Genomic DNA, 18,755 nt, shown 5'->3' with positions numbered 1-18,755 from the left:
ATCCTATTTCAATATATACATATTCAATTATTAAATGAGAAGAAAAGGATAGAATCATATGCTTTTGGAGCTGGGGGGTGGGGGGAATGGTTCAGTGTTTAAGAGCATTTACTGATTGTCCAGAGAATCTGACTTCAGTCTTTAGCACACATATTGAATAACTCTCTAAACTAACTAAAGTTGCCTCTAACTAAAAATCCAGAGAACCTAACATCTTCTGGCTTCTGAATTTACTTGCTCATATGTGGCATACACACACACACACACACACACACACACACACACACACACACACACACACACCTTCCAAATGGCCTTTCTAACAACTGAATCAAAACTTTTTCCTGACCTTTTATGTCATGCCCAGTGTCCTATGTTTTCTTTGTTAAGTATGTAAAATTTACATCCTTTATATAGCTTTTAAAAGAAGACAATGCTTGAGAATTTGAAGGACACTGTGTGTGTTTTGTAGGTGTAAAATTTCTGATTTTTTGACAGAGATCCTGTTGTTTGCCTTTTTTACTGTCCTTATCCTGCTGGTGTTTAGGGGTGGCTTTCATTCATGCATCAAGCCAAAATTCAGTGTGAACTGATTTGATGCCTGGCATAGTGTAGAAAGTAATCCATTGAAATGAAGAAGACACACTATTTTAAATACAACAAAGAAGTAAATGACGTGCAGACTAAATGACATTTACATCTGTAGACTCCATGGCTGGAGAGGGACATGTCCATAAGGAACCTAATCATCTCACACAGATTATAAAATACCCTAGGACAAAGTATTTGCTCTGTCATGCAGGCCCCATGAAACTGATGACTCCCCTTGCTCCCTTGCCTGTGTGACTTTCTCACCTTATCTGATGTTTCAGTCTATTGGATTTTGATGGATGCTGGAGACCTCTGCTCCCTACTGGCTTTTCCCATGGTTCGTCAGAGTCACCTTTCTCTTTTTTTCTCTAGAGATCACCACACAATTGAAAGACTTCTGTCCTCTGTGTTTGAAAATGGCTCTCTGGCCGCCTGCCCACTCAGTTTTGTCAGTCTAGTACTCCCGTGAGGTCTCTTGGGATTCAGTGAGAAACAGTTTTACAATGTGGCTTGAGATGTCAGGCCACCTGTGTTCAAAACATGGTCCCTCTAGTTCTTTACAACTTCAATTTCTTTCATGTTTCTTCACTTTTCCTTGCCTCAGTATCTCTCTTAGCCAAGTGAACTTAATTAGATTCACAAACCCTAGCTTCTTTAGTGGCTCCAAGGCCTGGATACTCATCAAAGGCTTAGAATGATACTAGCTAAGCAGAAAGCAATCCTTGAGATTTGTTCTTACCCATTGAAACACTTAGGCTGATAATCCAGTAACAACTAAGCTTACAGCATTTTGAGCCTTACACATATTAAGAACCTAGACCTTCACAGAGAGCAGACACCCACATCAGAGTAGTGAAAAATGATAGTTGTAAAACCAAGGAAGATGCAGAGAACAATTAGTGAAGAACCAGGGTGGCCAAGGTCTATGTAGGAAGAGGAGAAGGTAACAAGGGAAGGGATGCACACCAAGATCACTTGCTCTGTTCCTCAGCACCAGCATCAGTTATAACTGTTGAATACCGAGCCCTTTCCATAGGCTGGAAAAGCAAAGATATATGGCTACTTCAAACAACATTTCCATCTAGTTTTTTGCCTATTTTTCATAACTATATTATGTTGAAACATAATAATAGAGCTTATAGGGGTTGTTTTGAGAATTGTCTACAGTAACTCAAGAGAAATATTCCTGTCCAACTTGACCACATTATATTACAACATCCATTTTCCACCACACCCAAATTTTAAAGAGTTAATAGTATTCCCAAAATACTTTTGGTCTCTACTGTCTTTGTATTCACGGTCAGGCACTAGGCACGAAAGATTTTATACCATGATAATGATTTTGAATTTGACGATGTCTAAGCAGCTTCTGGAAGAAAGGCAGACCGTTTTTTGCAAAGTGTGAGAGAAATTCTTGTCATCATTATCCCTTGTGGTTGCACGGGACAGAAGGTGGTCTTAAAACGCAGCTAATCAAGATAAGCCCAAGACAGGCAAAGGGAATCCTTGATGACACCACTTAAATCTCTCTATCCAGACAGAGCAGAAAAAATTCCCTAGCAGCCATTTACCAGTATAGAACCCAGATGTTTTCACTTTCACAGTATTGAGGGGGATGCCGTGTTGTTTTCATTCAGAAAGCCATTGATAAAATGTAGAGCTGTCCTAGCTTGATAGCTAAGCTCTGTTATCTATCACCTTTCTCTCCCCTGGCTCCTCTGCAGGGTTCCCATAGAAGCAAATCTCCCTCTTATCCTGTGACTTTCCTGAGTTTCTTAGTAACTTCCCATAGCTCTGCCATCTCTGACCTGGTTCCAACTTCAAGGGGGGAGGGGAGGAGCCAATGCTGACAAAAATGTGAAAGGAAGGAAGAGAAGGCTATGGCCAGAAGCCTCTGCTCTAAATCAAATGCATGCTTCTCATTACTGACTTAATGAACTTGAACATTACATTGCTCATTTATCAAATGTAATCATCCTGTTTGCTTGTTTGACATTGTCTTCCAATGCATAGTGTCCTTGGCAGAGTAAAATTCACCCAACAAGGACCATTACCTAAATTGTATTTTATAAACGTTTTCCTGATGAGATTGGAAACACACACGAATCAAAGTATCTAGAACTTGTTCTCCAATCTTAGTGGAGATGAAGAAAACAAAACAAACAGAAGCAACACTCTAAATACTGGAAGAATTATTTCTGAAAAATGATGGTTTATGGAAAATGAGCAAAAATAAAATCACCCAGAGCAAGCCAGTCCCAGGCTTCAAAACATGTTCAAAACATGTCTTCCTCCACAGCTCATGGCCTGGGAACAATAGTTCTAGAGACTTTCTAAACAGTATTGTATACAGTATTGTATATAGAAGCTCTTTAATTATGATATATATCTTCATGAGTGAAAGTGCAAATGGATGTCATGTTCATTCTGAAGGAAATGTTCTGGTAAAAAACAAAACAAAGCAAAATAACACACACACACACACACACACACACACACACACACATACACACACACACTCTGTACTTTCCAGTTTCACTGATTAATGTTGCTTTGCTCCATAACATGTTGGAAAGAGGACTGTAGACGCGTTATTGTTTTCTCACAGAAAGCTATGGATGACAAAGGAAAAAGTCTTGATGAGCATTGATCAGTCTATAGACCTATTTACTTTGTGTGTATGTTATTTGAGTCTATATACAGATACAGTGGACCCTGCCAGAATGTAGAAGCTAGTTAAAGAGAGTGTTGCTCTTGTTGCAATCTCTTCTACTGGTGAAGACTGATTCCTGGCAGTCTCCAATCCCTACTGCCTACCTCTCCAGTTGGAAACTATGAGAAACCTTGGTGCCTGAGGAAAGCAATAGTTAGGAAATTAAAAACAAAAACAAAACAAAAAACCCCAAAAACCCAAAAAACAGGGGTACAGATGTTGCTTTGCACGGTTAATGATCAAGTAGGCTTGGTATCTATCACTGGTGTGCCATGTATTGTATGGTTGCTTATTGATGATCATTTACAGCAGTTCTGTCTTATCACTAGGGGTCACACAGAGGGCTTAACTGTTACTTGGATTAAGGACAGGAAGGATTTGGAAAATCAGGGATCCCATGTGGTTAAAGTCTGAGAAGAATGTCTGCCCCTTTTGTTAATCACTGGGAAACAAGTCTCTATAAAGCACCATCCCTTTGTGTTTAAGAATAAGGCAGGGCCTTTTTCCAGCCTCAGCATTACAAAGGCCCTCCTTGCCCATAATTCATTAAGCTTCCTATGGTCATTAACACTTTACAAGGCTAATCAATCAACTACAAAGTCCTGTTACTGACCACCAAGCTTCATTAAGGTTCTGTCTTGATCATTGTCTGCAAAACAGTTGTAGTTGGACAGAATAAAAAATGATAATTATTACTGTATAGAATTCCAGGTAAGAGACTCAAATATGCAAAGAACCACCCCTGAGTTTGAGTACTGAAAAACTTATTTTAAAATCATATTTTATCAGTCTATTCTTGTAAATCATTGGTTACCTTTGTCTAGAAGCATGTATCAGCTTCTCTTATCTAAACAATAAATATCAACAAAACCCATAACCCTCCCAAAACTTCCAAGTGGAGTACCCTTCCACTGAGAATTTACAGTACAAGAATTTTCAAAAAAAAATATAGACTTTAAACTGAGTAAACCTGGGAGCAGGAAAGGTGGTCCTCCTTAAGAAAGAGCACACCACTTGGTTATTGCCCAATAGTCAGTCCTGAAAACATATACCCGTGTAGCATAGACTTGGGATATATTCTGGGATATATATGTGTATACGAATGTGTTTATGCATGAAATAATAATGATATGAGGCCAGGGATTTGAAAGACAGGAAAGGGTGTATACGGAAGGCTTAGGGAGGAGGACAAGGAAGGGAAAACACTGTAATTAAATTACAATTAAAAAAAAAACAGAACAACATTTCGAAGAAAAGGCCATCCAGAGACCAGCCCAACTTGGGATCTATCTTATGGGTGGGCACCAAACCCTGACACTATTACTGATGCCATGTTGAGATTGCAGACAGGAGCCTAGCATGGCCATTCTCTGAGAGGCTTTACCAGCAGCTGACTGAGACAGATATAAATACTTACAACCAACCATTGGACTGAGGCCAGAGACCTCTACAGAAGAGTTAGGAGAAGGACTGAAGGAGTTGAAGGGGATGGCAAACCCATAGGAAGACTAACAGTGTCAACTAACCCAGATCCCTTGGAGCTCCTGTAGACTAAGCTACCAAACAAAGAGCATACATGGGCTGTTCTGTGCAGTGTCCTTCTCACCAACCCCATCCACACACACACTCACATGTAGTGGAGGACTGCCTTGTCTGGCCTCAGTGGGAGAGGATGTGCCTAATCCTGCAGAGACTTGATGCCCAAGGGGAGGTAGATGCTGGGAGTTGGGGTGAGGGGGCACTCTCTCAGAGGCAAAGGGGAGGGGGATGGAATGAAGTATTCTTGGAGGGAGGACTGGGAAGGGGGGCAACATTTGAAACGTAAATAAATAAAACAATTTCTAGAAATCAACATATAAATATGAAGTAGCCTTTAATTCCACACCTCTAGATTCCTGTGATGTAGAGTTCCTATCATAACTCCAAAATCTCCAGTGGGACTCCCAAAGTCTAACGTCCAGAGAGCAACGACATGCGCTTGCCTTATTTGACTTTTCAGCCACCTTAGGCACAGTGATTACTCTGCTCTGAAAAATTTTTCTTACCTAGCTCTCTAGTGGGCCACTTGCTTGGTTTTCCTCCTCGCCAAGTGACAAGCTAGACTTATTCTGCTATTCTCTGCTGCTCTATTCAGTCTCCCTTATCTTGTATATATTTAAACACTGAATGTCCTAGACATCATCAACCCTTCAATTCTGTCTCTTGTCTGCATTAATCCAGGCAATGTCTAAATGCCTTTAAGCACATTACTTGTGACAACTCTCAGATTTACATTTTATCCAGCCCACACGATTCTGAGAACACAACTCTGCCTCTTCTCGCCCAGACTGCTGGTGTCCATTCCTTCCGTGTATCAGCCTAAGGAGCCTGAAGTCCTGCTTGACTCCTATGCCCATCTCGTTCCTCATCCAAATTTAGTACATCCAAATGGAGCTACAGACCCAAGATCTATCAACATTCTTGGCACATGTTTTCTCTAAATAGCTGACTGGAATGTGCTTATAAAAAAATACAAAAAGCTAAGACTGGGTAAGATTCTTGAACAGGATTTAAAAATGTAAGGAAAATGTTTTTGTTTCTTCATATGATAGTTAATGAAGCTTGTCTACAATACCTAGATGATTGTTCAGGTGTCCGTGGTGGTGTTTTTAAAATAAATGTGATGAATGCTTATACTGTAGACTATGAATAAAGTAAACTGTTACACACAGGTGTGACTACAATGTAGCATGTTGAAGGCTTTAAGAGAAATAAAATTCTAAGAACTAACAAAAAAAAAAAAAAGGCTGCTCTGCAGACTGTCTTCAGATTTCAGGAGCATCTGCTCTCAAGATCTGTTTCCAGCCTTAGAGCCTACCCTGTAGATTTTGAAACTGTCTGCTCCTACTATTTCTTGGAGTAAAGTCTGTATCCATTTTTTCCCATAAGCCACACATAATGATTATGTTTTTCTAAATTACCCAAAGGAATACGCATATAAAACATAATGTTTAAAACCACATGGAGTTGTCAAAGACAATTAAAATAGAAAAAAACACCAAGCAGAGCAGATTGATCAGAAGAAAATCCATTTATCTTTGAAATCGTGCTATGTGGCAATGAGCAAAAAGAACTGTGGGGAAGAGTCTTGAGTAGTCACACATGAGCCAAATTGATTGAAATGACATTGAACTCATTATTTTAGTTTGAATTACTGTAGCTAGGATGAAACACCATGAACAAAAAAGCAAGATGGAAAGGAAAAGGCTTATTTGACTTGTGCATGCATATCTTTAGTCTATCCGTGAAGGAAGTTAGTACAGGAAATCCAGCAGTGTGAGCATTATTGACAGGAGCTAATGCAGAGGCCATGGGGAAGTGCTGCCTATTGTCATGCTTATTGTCTGTCACAGCAACGCCCCACTATCCTGGTGCCAACTTCCTTCCATGATGGACTATGGATGTCAAAACATAAGCCAAATAAACCCTTTCCTCTGCAATTCACTTTGGGTCATGGCGTTTTATTATAACATTACTAACACAAGCTAAGACACTCATATCAGATGATTAAAAGTAATTTCAAAACTTTACCTACAAATTCAAAGATAAGCTTATAACATTTAGAAAACAGATGCATAAAAGTATATTCATGCATACCTCTTAAATAGTTGTGAAATGCATTTATTTAAGGTAAAACTGATATTTTCTGTATTAAAACTGCGTCTTTTATGTTAATAAATTCCATAAAGAAAGCAAGAGGCATGTTTAATATATGTAACACAGAAACAAAGCAAAATGGATAGATAACTATCTACTAAAACAAGTAAGAAGAATGAAAACATCTAGCAATTCTTATCAACCAAGAAGCTGATGTTACACTTGTTTGTGTTTGGCCATTTATTATACTTTTCATAATAAAACGTGGTCTAAATTGATCTTCATAGAAAAATTATGCATGCCCTAACTTGCTGTATAAACAAGTTGTAATATAACTGAAGTATCATGAAACCAAACATCTGGCTGTCAGTGTATTAACTAATGAATGTATCATACCCGTGAAGAGAAAATGTTACATTCCCTCATGCCCATCTAAGGAAAATACAACTATATCTGATTATATATATTCTGTATGTCTCGTTCTTTTCCCTTTCACTGAATTTAATCTTACACTTATTCCAACCTCTTTCTGAATTCTGCCTGTGGATTCTTTCTAGAAATTACCTTGCTCAAATGAATTGTTAAATTTTCTTTAATAATTATGAACAAATATAAAACAGATTCATTAACTAGAATTTTTACAGTGCAAAATTAAAGTAATAGGAGTAACTGGGCACACACCCTTTATTTTAGTTCTGAGTAGACTGAGGCAGGAGAGTCTCAAGTTTTAAGTTAGCCTGGGCTAAACAGAGATCCCATCAAAGTATATATGCATATATCCATACATATACACACACACATATATAAAATAGCACATCAATCAATCACTTAACTCACATGAACCATTGAAGCAAAAGTTAGGATCTTATGCTACCAACCCCGGTAAGCATGTTTATTACTCCATATCATGTGGTTCTGGTGAAAGGCTAAATTGGGAAAAAAAAACTTTTAAAAATGTGTAACTGTCTCAATTAAAATTGAAATCTACATAAATTGGAATAAAAAGCTTTTGAAAATATGTAATTGTCTCAAGTAAAATTGAAATCTACCTATGATTTTACTAACAACCATGATTCTAGTTAGGTATCAGAAGTATGCCTATTTCATGCAAACAAGAAGTGTGTTTTTCATAACAGCGATGGTAAAAATGGGTTTGAAGGGCTGACATATGGGAGCATAGCCTGGCATTAAAAGCATTGGGACATGGAGGCTAGAGCATCATTGTCAGCTTCATTGAGAGTGCTAGGCTAGCTCTTGCTGCAAGAGTCCCCATTTTAAAATTCAAAAGTATCAGGGTACAGTGGGAGATTGGTAATCTAAATAAATCTAAAGGCCAAATGCTAGAAAGTGGGGAAAATTGATATTCGTAAAAAATAAACGATGCCATGCCTTATCAAGAAAGAGCATCAACCATCATATGAAAAAGACATACGATAAATATTTTTGAGACAGACTTTCATTATGTATCTGTAACTGGCCTTCAACTTACTATGTAGTCCTGGTTGGTCTCAGACTCATAAAAAGTCCCTAGCCTCTCCTTCATAAGTGCTAGCATTAAAGGCATACAGCATCACATCTGGCAAAATAAACATTAAAATGTATTTAATATTTTAAATATTTGTGTACTATAGTAAAAGATAAGCAGACATAAAAATACCGGGGGTTTTGTTTACAAACAGCAAAGCTATAAAAACAAAGCAGCAAGAGTATAATTAGAAATATGGTGTCATATCTATGAAGGAGTGAGGAAACCCTTGAGCAAAGGATATATAGGGAACTCCCAAATGCTGGCAATCAGCTTTCTGATTATTGTGGTATATAAATAGGTATTGTACTGTAGTCAGACATGTAATCAGAATGGTCACATTGTATCTAACATCACACACATCGAACCTATTTCAAAATGAATCAGGAATGACAACGATGGGTGAACGAACCAATAAAACTCGAGGTGGTAAACTATTATTATAACGTAGCCACGTGAGAAGGCTAATGACAGAAGACTATGTCTGGCGAAAAAAACCTATGCATAGGCACAAGTCAGACAGACAAGCGCCTCACGTACATTTTTGGATTTTGTGCTGGAGATAACAGCTTTTATAAGATTCCCTTTAATACAAGCTCTGTCTCATTTGTCTCAAGTTCAGTATAGTCAAAGGTCACAGATGAACAGGTAATGCAACGATTGGTAATAAAAGTGTTGAAAGTCGAGCTCAGTCACAGAGTATAAACGTAGTGAGTGAAAACACTACTTACTACTCATGACTGTGCAAACAAACTTACTGATCTGGGGCAACAGACTCAGACTACTGAGGAGCTGATTGGTCATGATCCTTGGACCTTTCTACCCTGCTGCAGCCCTGAATGCCTGCCAGGACGGCGGGACTCCACGAGCTCTTCCAGCACGTGTTCGCAGATGATGCAGTGTGATCATTCTCTCTCAGGGCTGCACTAAAAAAATCTGAAGGGACAAGTTTCTTATCTCTTCCTGATTTCCTACTAATGGCACGTATTTCTTAGGAAAAGCTCTTTCACAATAAAGGCTGCAGGTTGCAGACTTTGCAAAAGTCCGTTGAAGAAAACAGAAGAAGTCAAAGTAAATTAAGATATAACTCTCAGAGTTTCTTAGACGCAACTCTAGTCCGCTCCCCGCACCTACCCACACATGCCCCGAACTTCCTATTTTACTTGTGTGAAACTTTCTCCTGATACTAAGCAACTGTTTGTCTGGTTTCGATTTTTTTGCATGTTCTTAGCCTTCTTTTTATGCATATGTAGTTCAGTCTACACTGCAAATCTTCAATCAGGCTGGGGGTATAGCTCAGTGGTACAGTGCTTGCCTACAATGACCCAAGTTCTTAGTTCAACTCACAGAGCCACTATAAGAAACCAAACAAAACTCTTCATTTGGTTAATATTTTGTCCATCAGATCTTCCCAATCTAGATGCTCATCTTTTGTGACCTGTTCACCACTCTGCTTTCATGGTGAATTTCTGAACATGGTCACTTAGTCTATAAATTGACCAGAAAGACTACATCCTGTTACTTTAATGGAATTCAGGTCTCTCGATATAGACAATTAAGAAACAGGAAGGAACCAATGTGTTAAGTTTCATGGAAAAATAATTGGTTGTGAAACAGGTTGTCTGTATTTAAAAGAAAACCCATCATTGCTTTAGAGAGGACACATTGGTTTATCTCATTTCAAATTTCCTCATAATTATACGGCTTAGATCCAACAAAGTATTTCCACTAAGTTTATGGTCTTCAAGTTCATGTTACTACTTTATTATTGTTAACACATAAGGGGTTGGGGATTTAGCTCAGTGGTAGAGCGCTTGCCTAGCAAGCACAAGGCCCTGGGTTCGGTCCCCAGCTCTGAAAACAAAAAACAAAAAACAAAAAAACAAACAAACAAAAAAAACTATTGTTAGCACATGGCTCCCATCGTCAACGACATCAGTCATGAGATCCAAGATCACATCTACCCATTAACCAGCCTCAAGGGGAGCTGTGCAAGGGTTAACAAAGAGAAAGAAAGTATAGCAGAGCCTATAGACTGACTAAATAATTTACTTCATTTTGGCCACAAGAAAATCAGATGATGTTATGGCTTAAAACCAAATGTTCCCACAGTCTGATATCTGGGGGGGTTGGCACTCTTGTGGGACTCAACTAACCTTAAGGACGTGAAGCCTTCCATGCAGTGAGCCTTTGAAAGCTGCTCTGAAAGACTATAAGCAGGCCTTGCTTCTTTTTCATTCTCTCTGATTCTAAGTAAACCTGAGTACAAACAACCTCTGTCACATACTCCTTCTGTCATGCATGAGCTACTAACTGTGATGGACTCTCATATTTTTAAGGTGTATGCCACACTGACCTTTATCTTATAACCCTCCTGCCTTCACCTCTACTACTGACATGTGCTACCACAATTAGCCCATGGTAAATCTTTTAGTCATTTCTATGAGGTATATTGTCACAAGGACAGAAAAACCACTGATGCATATGGTGGTAATCTAGTTCCAAAGGACAATTTGTGGGCAAGACTATTATTACTCTGTGAGTAATGACAGCACAAATCAAACTGAAATTTGATTATTAGGAAAGGGAGTCTGGATATCAGTTAGTAATGGACAGTCTTGGCTACATTAGCGTATCCTGTGGGTATCCAGGTGAGAGATCAGACACCCACATTTGGGAAGCCACAGAAGGATTCCATGAGGAAATGATACCAGAACTCAGCCAAATATGCCTTGATTTAGAAACTCATACATATATGTCTGTCTTTCTTACAAGACCGTGGGGTTTCAGAGAGTCTGCCCTCTTTGCACTCTATAACTCTTCAAAGGGGAATAATTTACGTACAGACTGTTGAGACATTTTTGGTGGGCTGAGATGAAAGTAATAGTTTTTCTGAATTAGATGACAGGAAAGTGTGTCATCTTTATGAAAAATTCCACCGTCTTGGGATGTTGGGAAAAACTGGCCTCAAGATTTTATCACAGTAGCAGCCTACACAATTTCTTCTTTGAGACATCTGTTACCTTGTACATTTGTCTCGCTAATGGCTGATACTCTTTTTACTCATCTCACTATGTAGGCTTTCCTCATTCCTACTCCCATTCTAAGCTCTATCATAGAAATCTTAGCTCAGCCTAGAGTTGTAAGCCAAGCCAACTTCCAATCATGGATCACAGCTAGATCATAGGCATTGCGTATGTAAGGGACATGACTCAGCAATGCAGAGACCATGACTTACATCCTTCCTTTTCAATTCTAATATCAAGTGACTATAAAAACCAACATTTAGACATAGGTCATTGCAATGGCTGGTTCTCAGATGAGTCATATTAACCATTTCCAAATTTACAGAGTTAACTAAAAAAGAAAATGTATGTGGCTTCCTAAGTGAACCTAAAACATGAGACAAATCCCAACAGCTAGAGAAAATGTAAAAGAAACCCTTACCATAGAAACGCTTACCATAACTCCTCTTATTTTATCCTATTTGTTTGAGCTGCTTCCTGATTACTGATATACAGACAAGTGAAAGCCAAGCCTGGGGGTTATTTACCTTCCTGTTGGGTTTCATTTTGAATTACTGAGAAGTGGCTTACTTGGCTGTTACAAGAAAACAGTGAGCCTGGATTTCATTGGGACTTAAATCTCTGTGAACCTAGATTCTATCTTACCCCCAGGAAATGTCTCTTTCCCAAATCCAGCTTGGAGATAAAGAGACAAGTATCCTGCCAGTCACTTCACCTCAGTACTTCTGAACTATCAGTTGAGTGTGGATGAGAGAAAACAGGCTTCAAGTTCTGCCTGGATGCCATGGAGGCATTTTCAAGTGTAGATTTCCCAGGAGCCCTACAGTGTGCTCTCAAGTGCTTCACAATGAATGAGAATCTTCGGACATTTCCTTATCTTTTGAGAATAAGAGATAATTGTCTCTGTTTCATTTCTGGGTTCCACATGTGATGATTTGTGGGGAGGTGACAAAGTCAAATGGTCAATCTCACTATTTAGGACAGTAGAACTACCACACAGGACACACTGATAAGCTCATGATGTTAGGTCAACTAAAGATACTGTAGTGTGCTGTTCCTCTCTCTCCGTGGGGACACTGTGAGCACTAAACTTCAGGAAGGAGAAACTTTAAGAGATAGGAAATGTTCTTTCTTCAGGAAGGTTTCAAGAAATTTTCAGTCCAGAATCTAGATTCCGGTACATTCGTGGACAGAGGCATCTTAATCCTATAAGAGATAGAAACTGGTACCTAACATCCTATTAGAAAGCTTAATGCCCCAGATTTTGAGGCCACAATTCTGTTACAAGTGATGAAACCAAGACAAAAGGAAGTAAACTCAGAGGTTCCAAGCCAGTCCCATACACATTTGTAATGTACATGTTGTTAATGTCTTCAGAAGTGGAGATGTTGGATAAAGATCTGACATCTACTTTGTTTCTCTGTAAAACCAGAAGTTCGTTGACAATATTGGCATACAAAGGGCTATAGGCTAACTCAGACAAACATTTGTTTTTTTTTTTTAATGGAATGGTGCATGGCCCACTAGTTTCCCATGATAAAAGATGATCAGTCAAATGAATAAAAATGATTTAATAAAAAATAATGACTTTAAATCAACTCTCTGAGCCCCATCTTGATCATGTACAAAACAGAAGACAGGGTGGGGTTGGGGAATGTGGAGATTACTCAGCACCAAGCCCAGTGACCTTGTTTCAATCCTCAGGACATGTGGCAGAAGCAAAGTACCAAGGAACTATTATGGGCTGTCTTCTGATTTCTACTCACATGCGCACTCTCTCTCTCTCTGTCTCTCTCTCTCTGTTTCTCTCTGTCTCTCTCTCTCTCAAATTTATGAATAAACATAAGGAAAAAATGTTTAAGAGACGTATGCTGAGAAGCAACTTCCGGTTTGACTCTCTATATGTTAAAAAAACAGCACTTATTATCAATGCTGCCATTGCATGTTGATAGCAAGACAAATTGATAACTTTAAATGGACAGTGAAACTCATGTCTGCATGGATCACAGATTCCCAGTAACACCTCTTTCCTGTTTTTAAATAAACTACCCCCTTGCTAACACCTAAGCATTCACATGCAAGTCTCAAATTAGGTCTTGACTCCTGTAAGGAAGTGTTTCTTAAACATACTTGTCCTGAATCATATATTGTTCTTACATAGACTTGTATTCATTTGTTTATGTGTATGTTTTTGGCTTGCCAAGGTTTCTAATAGTTTTTTTTCTTTTATTGGATATTTTCTTTATTTACATTTCAAATGTTATCCCCTTTCCAGGTTTCCCCTCCAGAAACCCCGTATCTCATCCCCCTCCCTCTGCTTCTATGAGGCTGATCCCCTACCAACCCACACACTCCCTCCCACCTCCCCTCCCTGACATTCCCCTACATTGGAACCTTCACAGGATCAAGGGCCTCTCCTCCCATTGATGCCCAATAAGGCTGTCCTCTACTACATATGCGTCTAGAGCCATGGGTCCCTCCATGTGGACTCTTTGGTTGGTGGTTTACTCCCTGGGAGCTCTGGGGGATCTGGTTGGTTGATATTGTTGTTTCTCCTATGGGTTTGCAAATCCCTTCAGTTCCTACAGTTCCCTAACTCTTCCATTGTGGTCTCCATGCTCAGTCAAATGGTTGGCTCTAGCATTTGCCTCTGTATTTGTCAGGCTCTGGTAGAGCTTCTCCGGAGACATCAATATCAAGCTCCTGTCAGCATGCACTTCTTGGTATCCACAATAGTGTCTGGGATTGGTGTCTGTATATGGGATGGATCCCCAGGTGGATGGCCTTTCCTTCAGTCTCTGCTCCACACTCTGTCTCCATATTTCCTCCTGTGAGTATTTTGCTCCCCCTTCTATAAGTACTAAAACATCCACACTTTGGTCTTCCTTCTTGAGCTTTACGTGGTCTGTGAATTATATCTTGGGTGTTCTGAGCTTTTGGGCTAATAGTCACTTATCAGTGAGTTCATACCATGTGTACTCTTTTGTGACTGAGTTACCTCACTCAGGATGATATTTTCTAGTTCCATCCATTTGCCTAAGAATTTCATGTAGTCATCGTTTTTGATAGCTGAGTAGCTGGACCACATTTTCTGTATCCATTCCTCTGTTTAGGAACATCTGGGTTCTTCCCAGCTTCTGGCTATTATAAATAAGGCCGCTATGAACATAGTGGAACACGTGTCTTTGTTATATGTTGGGGCATCTTTTGGGTATACGCCCAGGAGTGGTATAGCTGGGTCCTCAGGTAGTACTGTGTCCAGTTTTCTGAGGAACCGCCAGAGTGATTTCTACAGCTGTTGTCTGCAGACAACAGCTCAAACTGAGATGTTACCAGTTGAAGGCAGGGAAAAAGGCATAGGCTCACCAGATTTTACAACTTCCTATAATATTATCAGAAGCTATCAATCAAATTCGTATTTTCTTTCATAAAATAGGACCATTATAGCTACTAAACGAATGTCCTGTGAGTATTTTCTTGTTTAATCACTGAATTACATGTAGTGACACCGAAGAGTGAGAGACTTTGTATAACACTGCTTTTCTTATCAGCTCCAGTACTTTTCCCACTTCCCCCTATAAACTGGTGAAATCTTCTTATGAGCAAGATTTTCCTAAATGGATGGGTCACTTTTAGTTATAATTATAACAAAGGTGCTGAGCAGAGTATAAAATCAATATGCACCAAGCATTAAGCATGTAGCTTTAGAATCTCAACCTTCTACCTTGTACTTCAGTCACGTGGCTTAATCTTTTAAAGCTGTGGTTCATTATCTTTAAAAAAATGATGATGACAAAATAAAATGTCAAATGCTTAGCCTATAATGAAGGATTAGAGGTCGTTCATATTTATTGGCAATTGTAACTCTAAAGAATCAAGTGCAGAAGAAACGAATGACAGGAGGGACCCTGGAGATCAGGCATTACCTCTTCTGCAGAATTACATGAGCAGCTATCTCACAGATACTCCAGACTAACCTCACTTCTCAGTCTCTCAAACATGTCATGTCCTGAATGCTGTTTGGCTTTCTTTGTGCCCACACTTCACTGCAGGGTTTAGGAATCCTAACTTCCTTTCAGATACAAAGTACACACGTGGCATGCTGCTGTCTACAGGGATCTTCCAGTCCCGTGGCTCTAACAATGCTCCTTCCCTGCTCTAAGTTCCAGAGGTCAACGGCCTCTTCTTTCAGTGCTCCACAGTGACCTGTTCACACCTCCCTGGCAACACACCTACTTGCTCCATTGGCCTCCCTGGCTTATCTCTAATAGATTAGAAACATCCTGTCTTGTGGGGAGTTCCTTTATCTCCCGTGTAGTAAACACTGCATGAGTCTGTCCCATTGTGTAGATTCACGTGGATCAGTTCATGAAAACATTTGCCTTTCTTAACTCTTTCTCAGTCCTTGCTGATTTAGCTATTCACTCTCTTTATCTCTTATTGGAAGCATATTTTCTGTTTCGTTTCTTGAAATATTTAATAACATGGCAAATAGGCTAGAATTGGGCAAGTCTGTGTTGGGGGGGCATGTGCACATGCAAAGGCATGGGTGTGCACATGTAAACTTTTCTTCTCTGTTCTACTTTATTGGTAAAATTCGTACACATGTGCGTGTATGTATGTATGTATGTATTCTCATTTACTTTATGTAGAAGAAATGAAAGACTAAAGAATTCAAAGTATGTTTTAAGTATTAATAGGATATTGGTTACCAAAAGAAAATATAGTTCTTTGGACAGTACTGCTAAGACATACATAATTTTGGCAGCTAAAGACCTCCTATGCAATTTATAGCCTTACACTAATCTTAGGAACTTCCAGTTTGGATTTCAAGTATCTGCAAGCTGTCATTGAGACGTATGTCTGAGTCTGTTGTCCTGCATTAGTATGTGAAAACTGACTGGCACTGACCCAGCTCCCCTTAGGCTTGCAAAGCAGCTTCCGTCTATCCTTTAGGGAACAGTTCAAACAACAGGCCATACATGCTCTTTTCTGTCTGGCCCGTACATTCTGAGGACATACCACGTTTTCATTCTCATTGTTGCCTGACTGTTTTCTTCTGTTGCTCCTCTAGTTTCTCTAGAATAGCTCTGACTCATACCTCTGTCTACCCTTGTGTCTCCTGTAGTTCAAACTACAAAATCATTATAGACCAAAGAGCTTTTTACTTCTTTAGATATGAGGCTTGGTCCATGGCATTTTGCCATATTGACACATGGATTCTCACTAGATGTTTTGGAGGTTTAAACAAGTTCTTCTGTGTGTGTGTGTGTGTGTGTGTGTGTGTGTGTGTGTGTATTTGTCATGTAGGACCATGCTTGTAGAGGCCAGAGGCTGACATTGCAGTTTCTTCTCCGTCTCTTCCACCTTAGTTTTTGAGACAGTTTCTCACTGAATCTGAAGCTCACAAATTAGCTAATCAGGTAACCCCAGAAATTCTCTCTCCCTCCTCAGCAGTGGAATTATAGGCACACACTGCCGTTCCTGAATTTTATAGTCCTTGCCTTTTACTATACAGGGTGCTGGGAATCTGAAATCAGCTCTTCGTGCTTGCTTGGTAGGTGTCCTATCAAGCAAGGCAAATCCCCAGTTTCCTCATCCTTGCCTGTACAGTCTTGCATGATGTCAGTGCAGCCTTGGTTCTGAACACATGAAAATGCTATAATCAACGTGCATTATGTTATCCTCAGCAATGTCAGTGGATGCTGTTAGAACATGTTAATGTCTATTCTCTGCTACTAGGGACTGGTAATTGCAATGCTCTCACTGTATATGCAAGTTCCCTGATCTTATAGAAATAAAATTGCTTGTTTGCAGAAAACAGAATTAATAGTGGGATGCCATGTCTTATTTTCACAGCCACGATACAGAACAAAAACAAACAAAGCAAAACAAAAAACTGGACAAAAGCAACTTTAATGGAGAAAGCAGAATTTAGTTAGCCACAATTCCTGGTTTCAGTCCCTCATTCTGGAGAAGTCGAGGCTAAAAGAACTTGAAGGGGTTAGTTTTCTTCCATAATCAAGAGAGAAAGAATGGATTTGTTTGCCTAAGTACACTTTTGACTTTTACTCTGAATACACTAACTTACGGGATAGTACCAGCCACCTTTAGGCTATAATATATTCCCACATCAATTAAATTAACCAAGATCATCCCCCACAGAAATGCTCTCAGGCCAACCTGATCTAGACAGGCCTTCATTATTCAGAACATTCCAGATTATGCCAAATTGAGGGTTAAAGCTAACTATCACAGTATTTTGTCATCAAATTTATGTATCTTTGCCTTGTATTATGTTTGTTTTTAATTATTTATTTGTTTCTGGCTTCACTCACATTATAAAATATTGAAATAATTTTGGATTAGTATTAGGAGATAATTTCTAACCATTTCTGAAGTGGTGCTGAGTATACGTTTGCCATTTGCAGAACGTATTTATGTGAAACAACACGGATGACTGTTGTGTTTATATTGCGTTATAGTGTGGAGAGAGGAACTACCTTGGCAGACCCTGCCAAGATGTTTCCCTGAGGAATCACGCCATAGGCAGGCCTAGTATAAAGAAGGTTTATTATGGGGGTAAGAGAGGGGTGCAGGGACCTGAAAAGGGGTAGAGGCAGAGAAAAGGAAGAGAGAGAGAGAGAGAGAGAGAGAGAGAGAGAGAGGAAGGGAGGAAAAGAGTAAGAGAGGAAGAAAGGAAGAGAGGAAGAGGCAGGTCCAGAATACATAGGGACAACGAAAGAGTAGGATTAGAGAGAAAGAGGCAGCAAGCAATCTTGAAAGTTGTTAACCTGGAGGCAGATGGTAATATAAGGTGTTTCTAGGTTCTGGGAGAAACCTAGAAGGATTGTCTGTAAGCCAATAATGACTATGAAATAAAATATTGATCAACTGTGAGAAAAATTCTCACAGTTTATATATTCTCACATCAAATACAAATATTCAGCCAAGATTTAGTTAATTGTGCAAAAAAGAAAACAATTATCTCATTTTATGTACATTTGTTTTTGTCTTTAATAAATGATAATATATATTAAATAGCTATTTTAAATAAAAATTTTGATAATGTATTACCAGAAATTGCCTGATTTATAAACCTAGAGTCGATACAATGTCTCCAGTGAAAAGCGACCATGAATGGAAAAAGTTTAATAAGCTTTGATCTATATAGTGAAAATCATATTTCCACCTGTAGCATATGTTTTATACAAACATTAAGTTAATGAATATTAATTAGCAGAATTATGGATTAATGAATAAT

Source organism: Rattus norvegicus, chromosome 7, assembly GCF_036323735.1.
Source record: "Rattus norvegicus strain BN/NHsdMcwi chromosome 7, GRCr8, whole genome shotgun sequence".
Taxonomy (NCBI): Eukaryota; Metazoa; Chordata; class Mammalia; order Rodentia; family Muridae; genus Rattus; species Rattus norvegicus.
The sequence above is the reverse complement of the archived record's forward strand: the minus strand, read 5'-3'. Positions refer to the sequence as shown.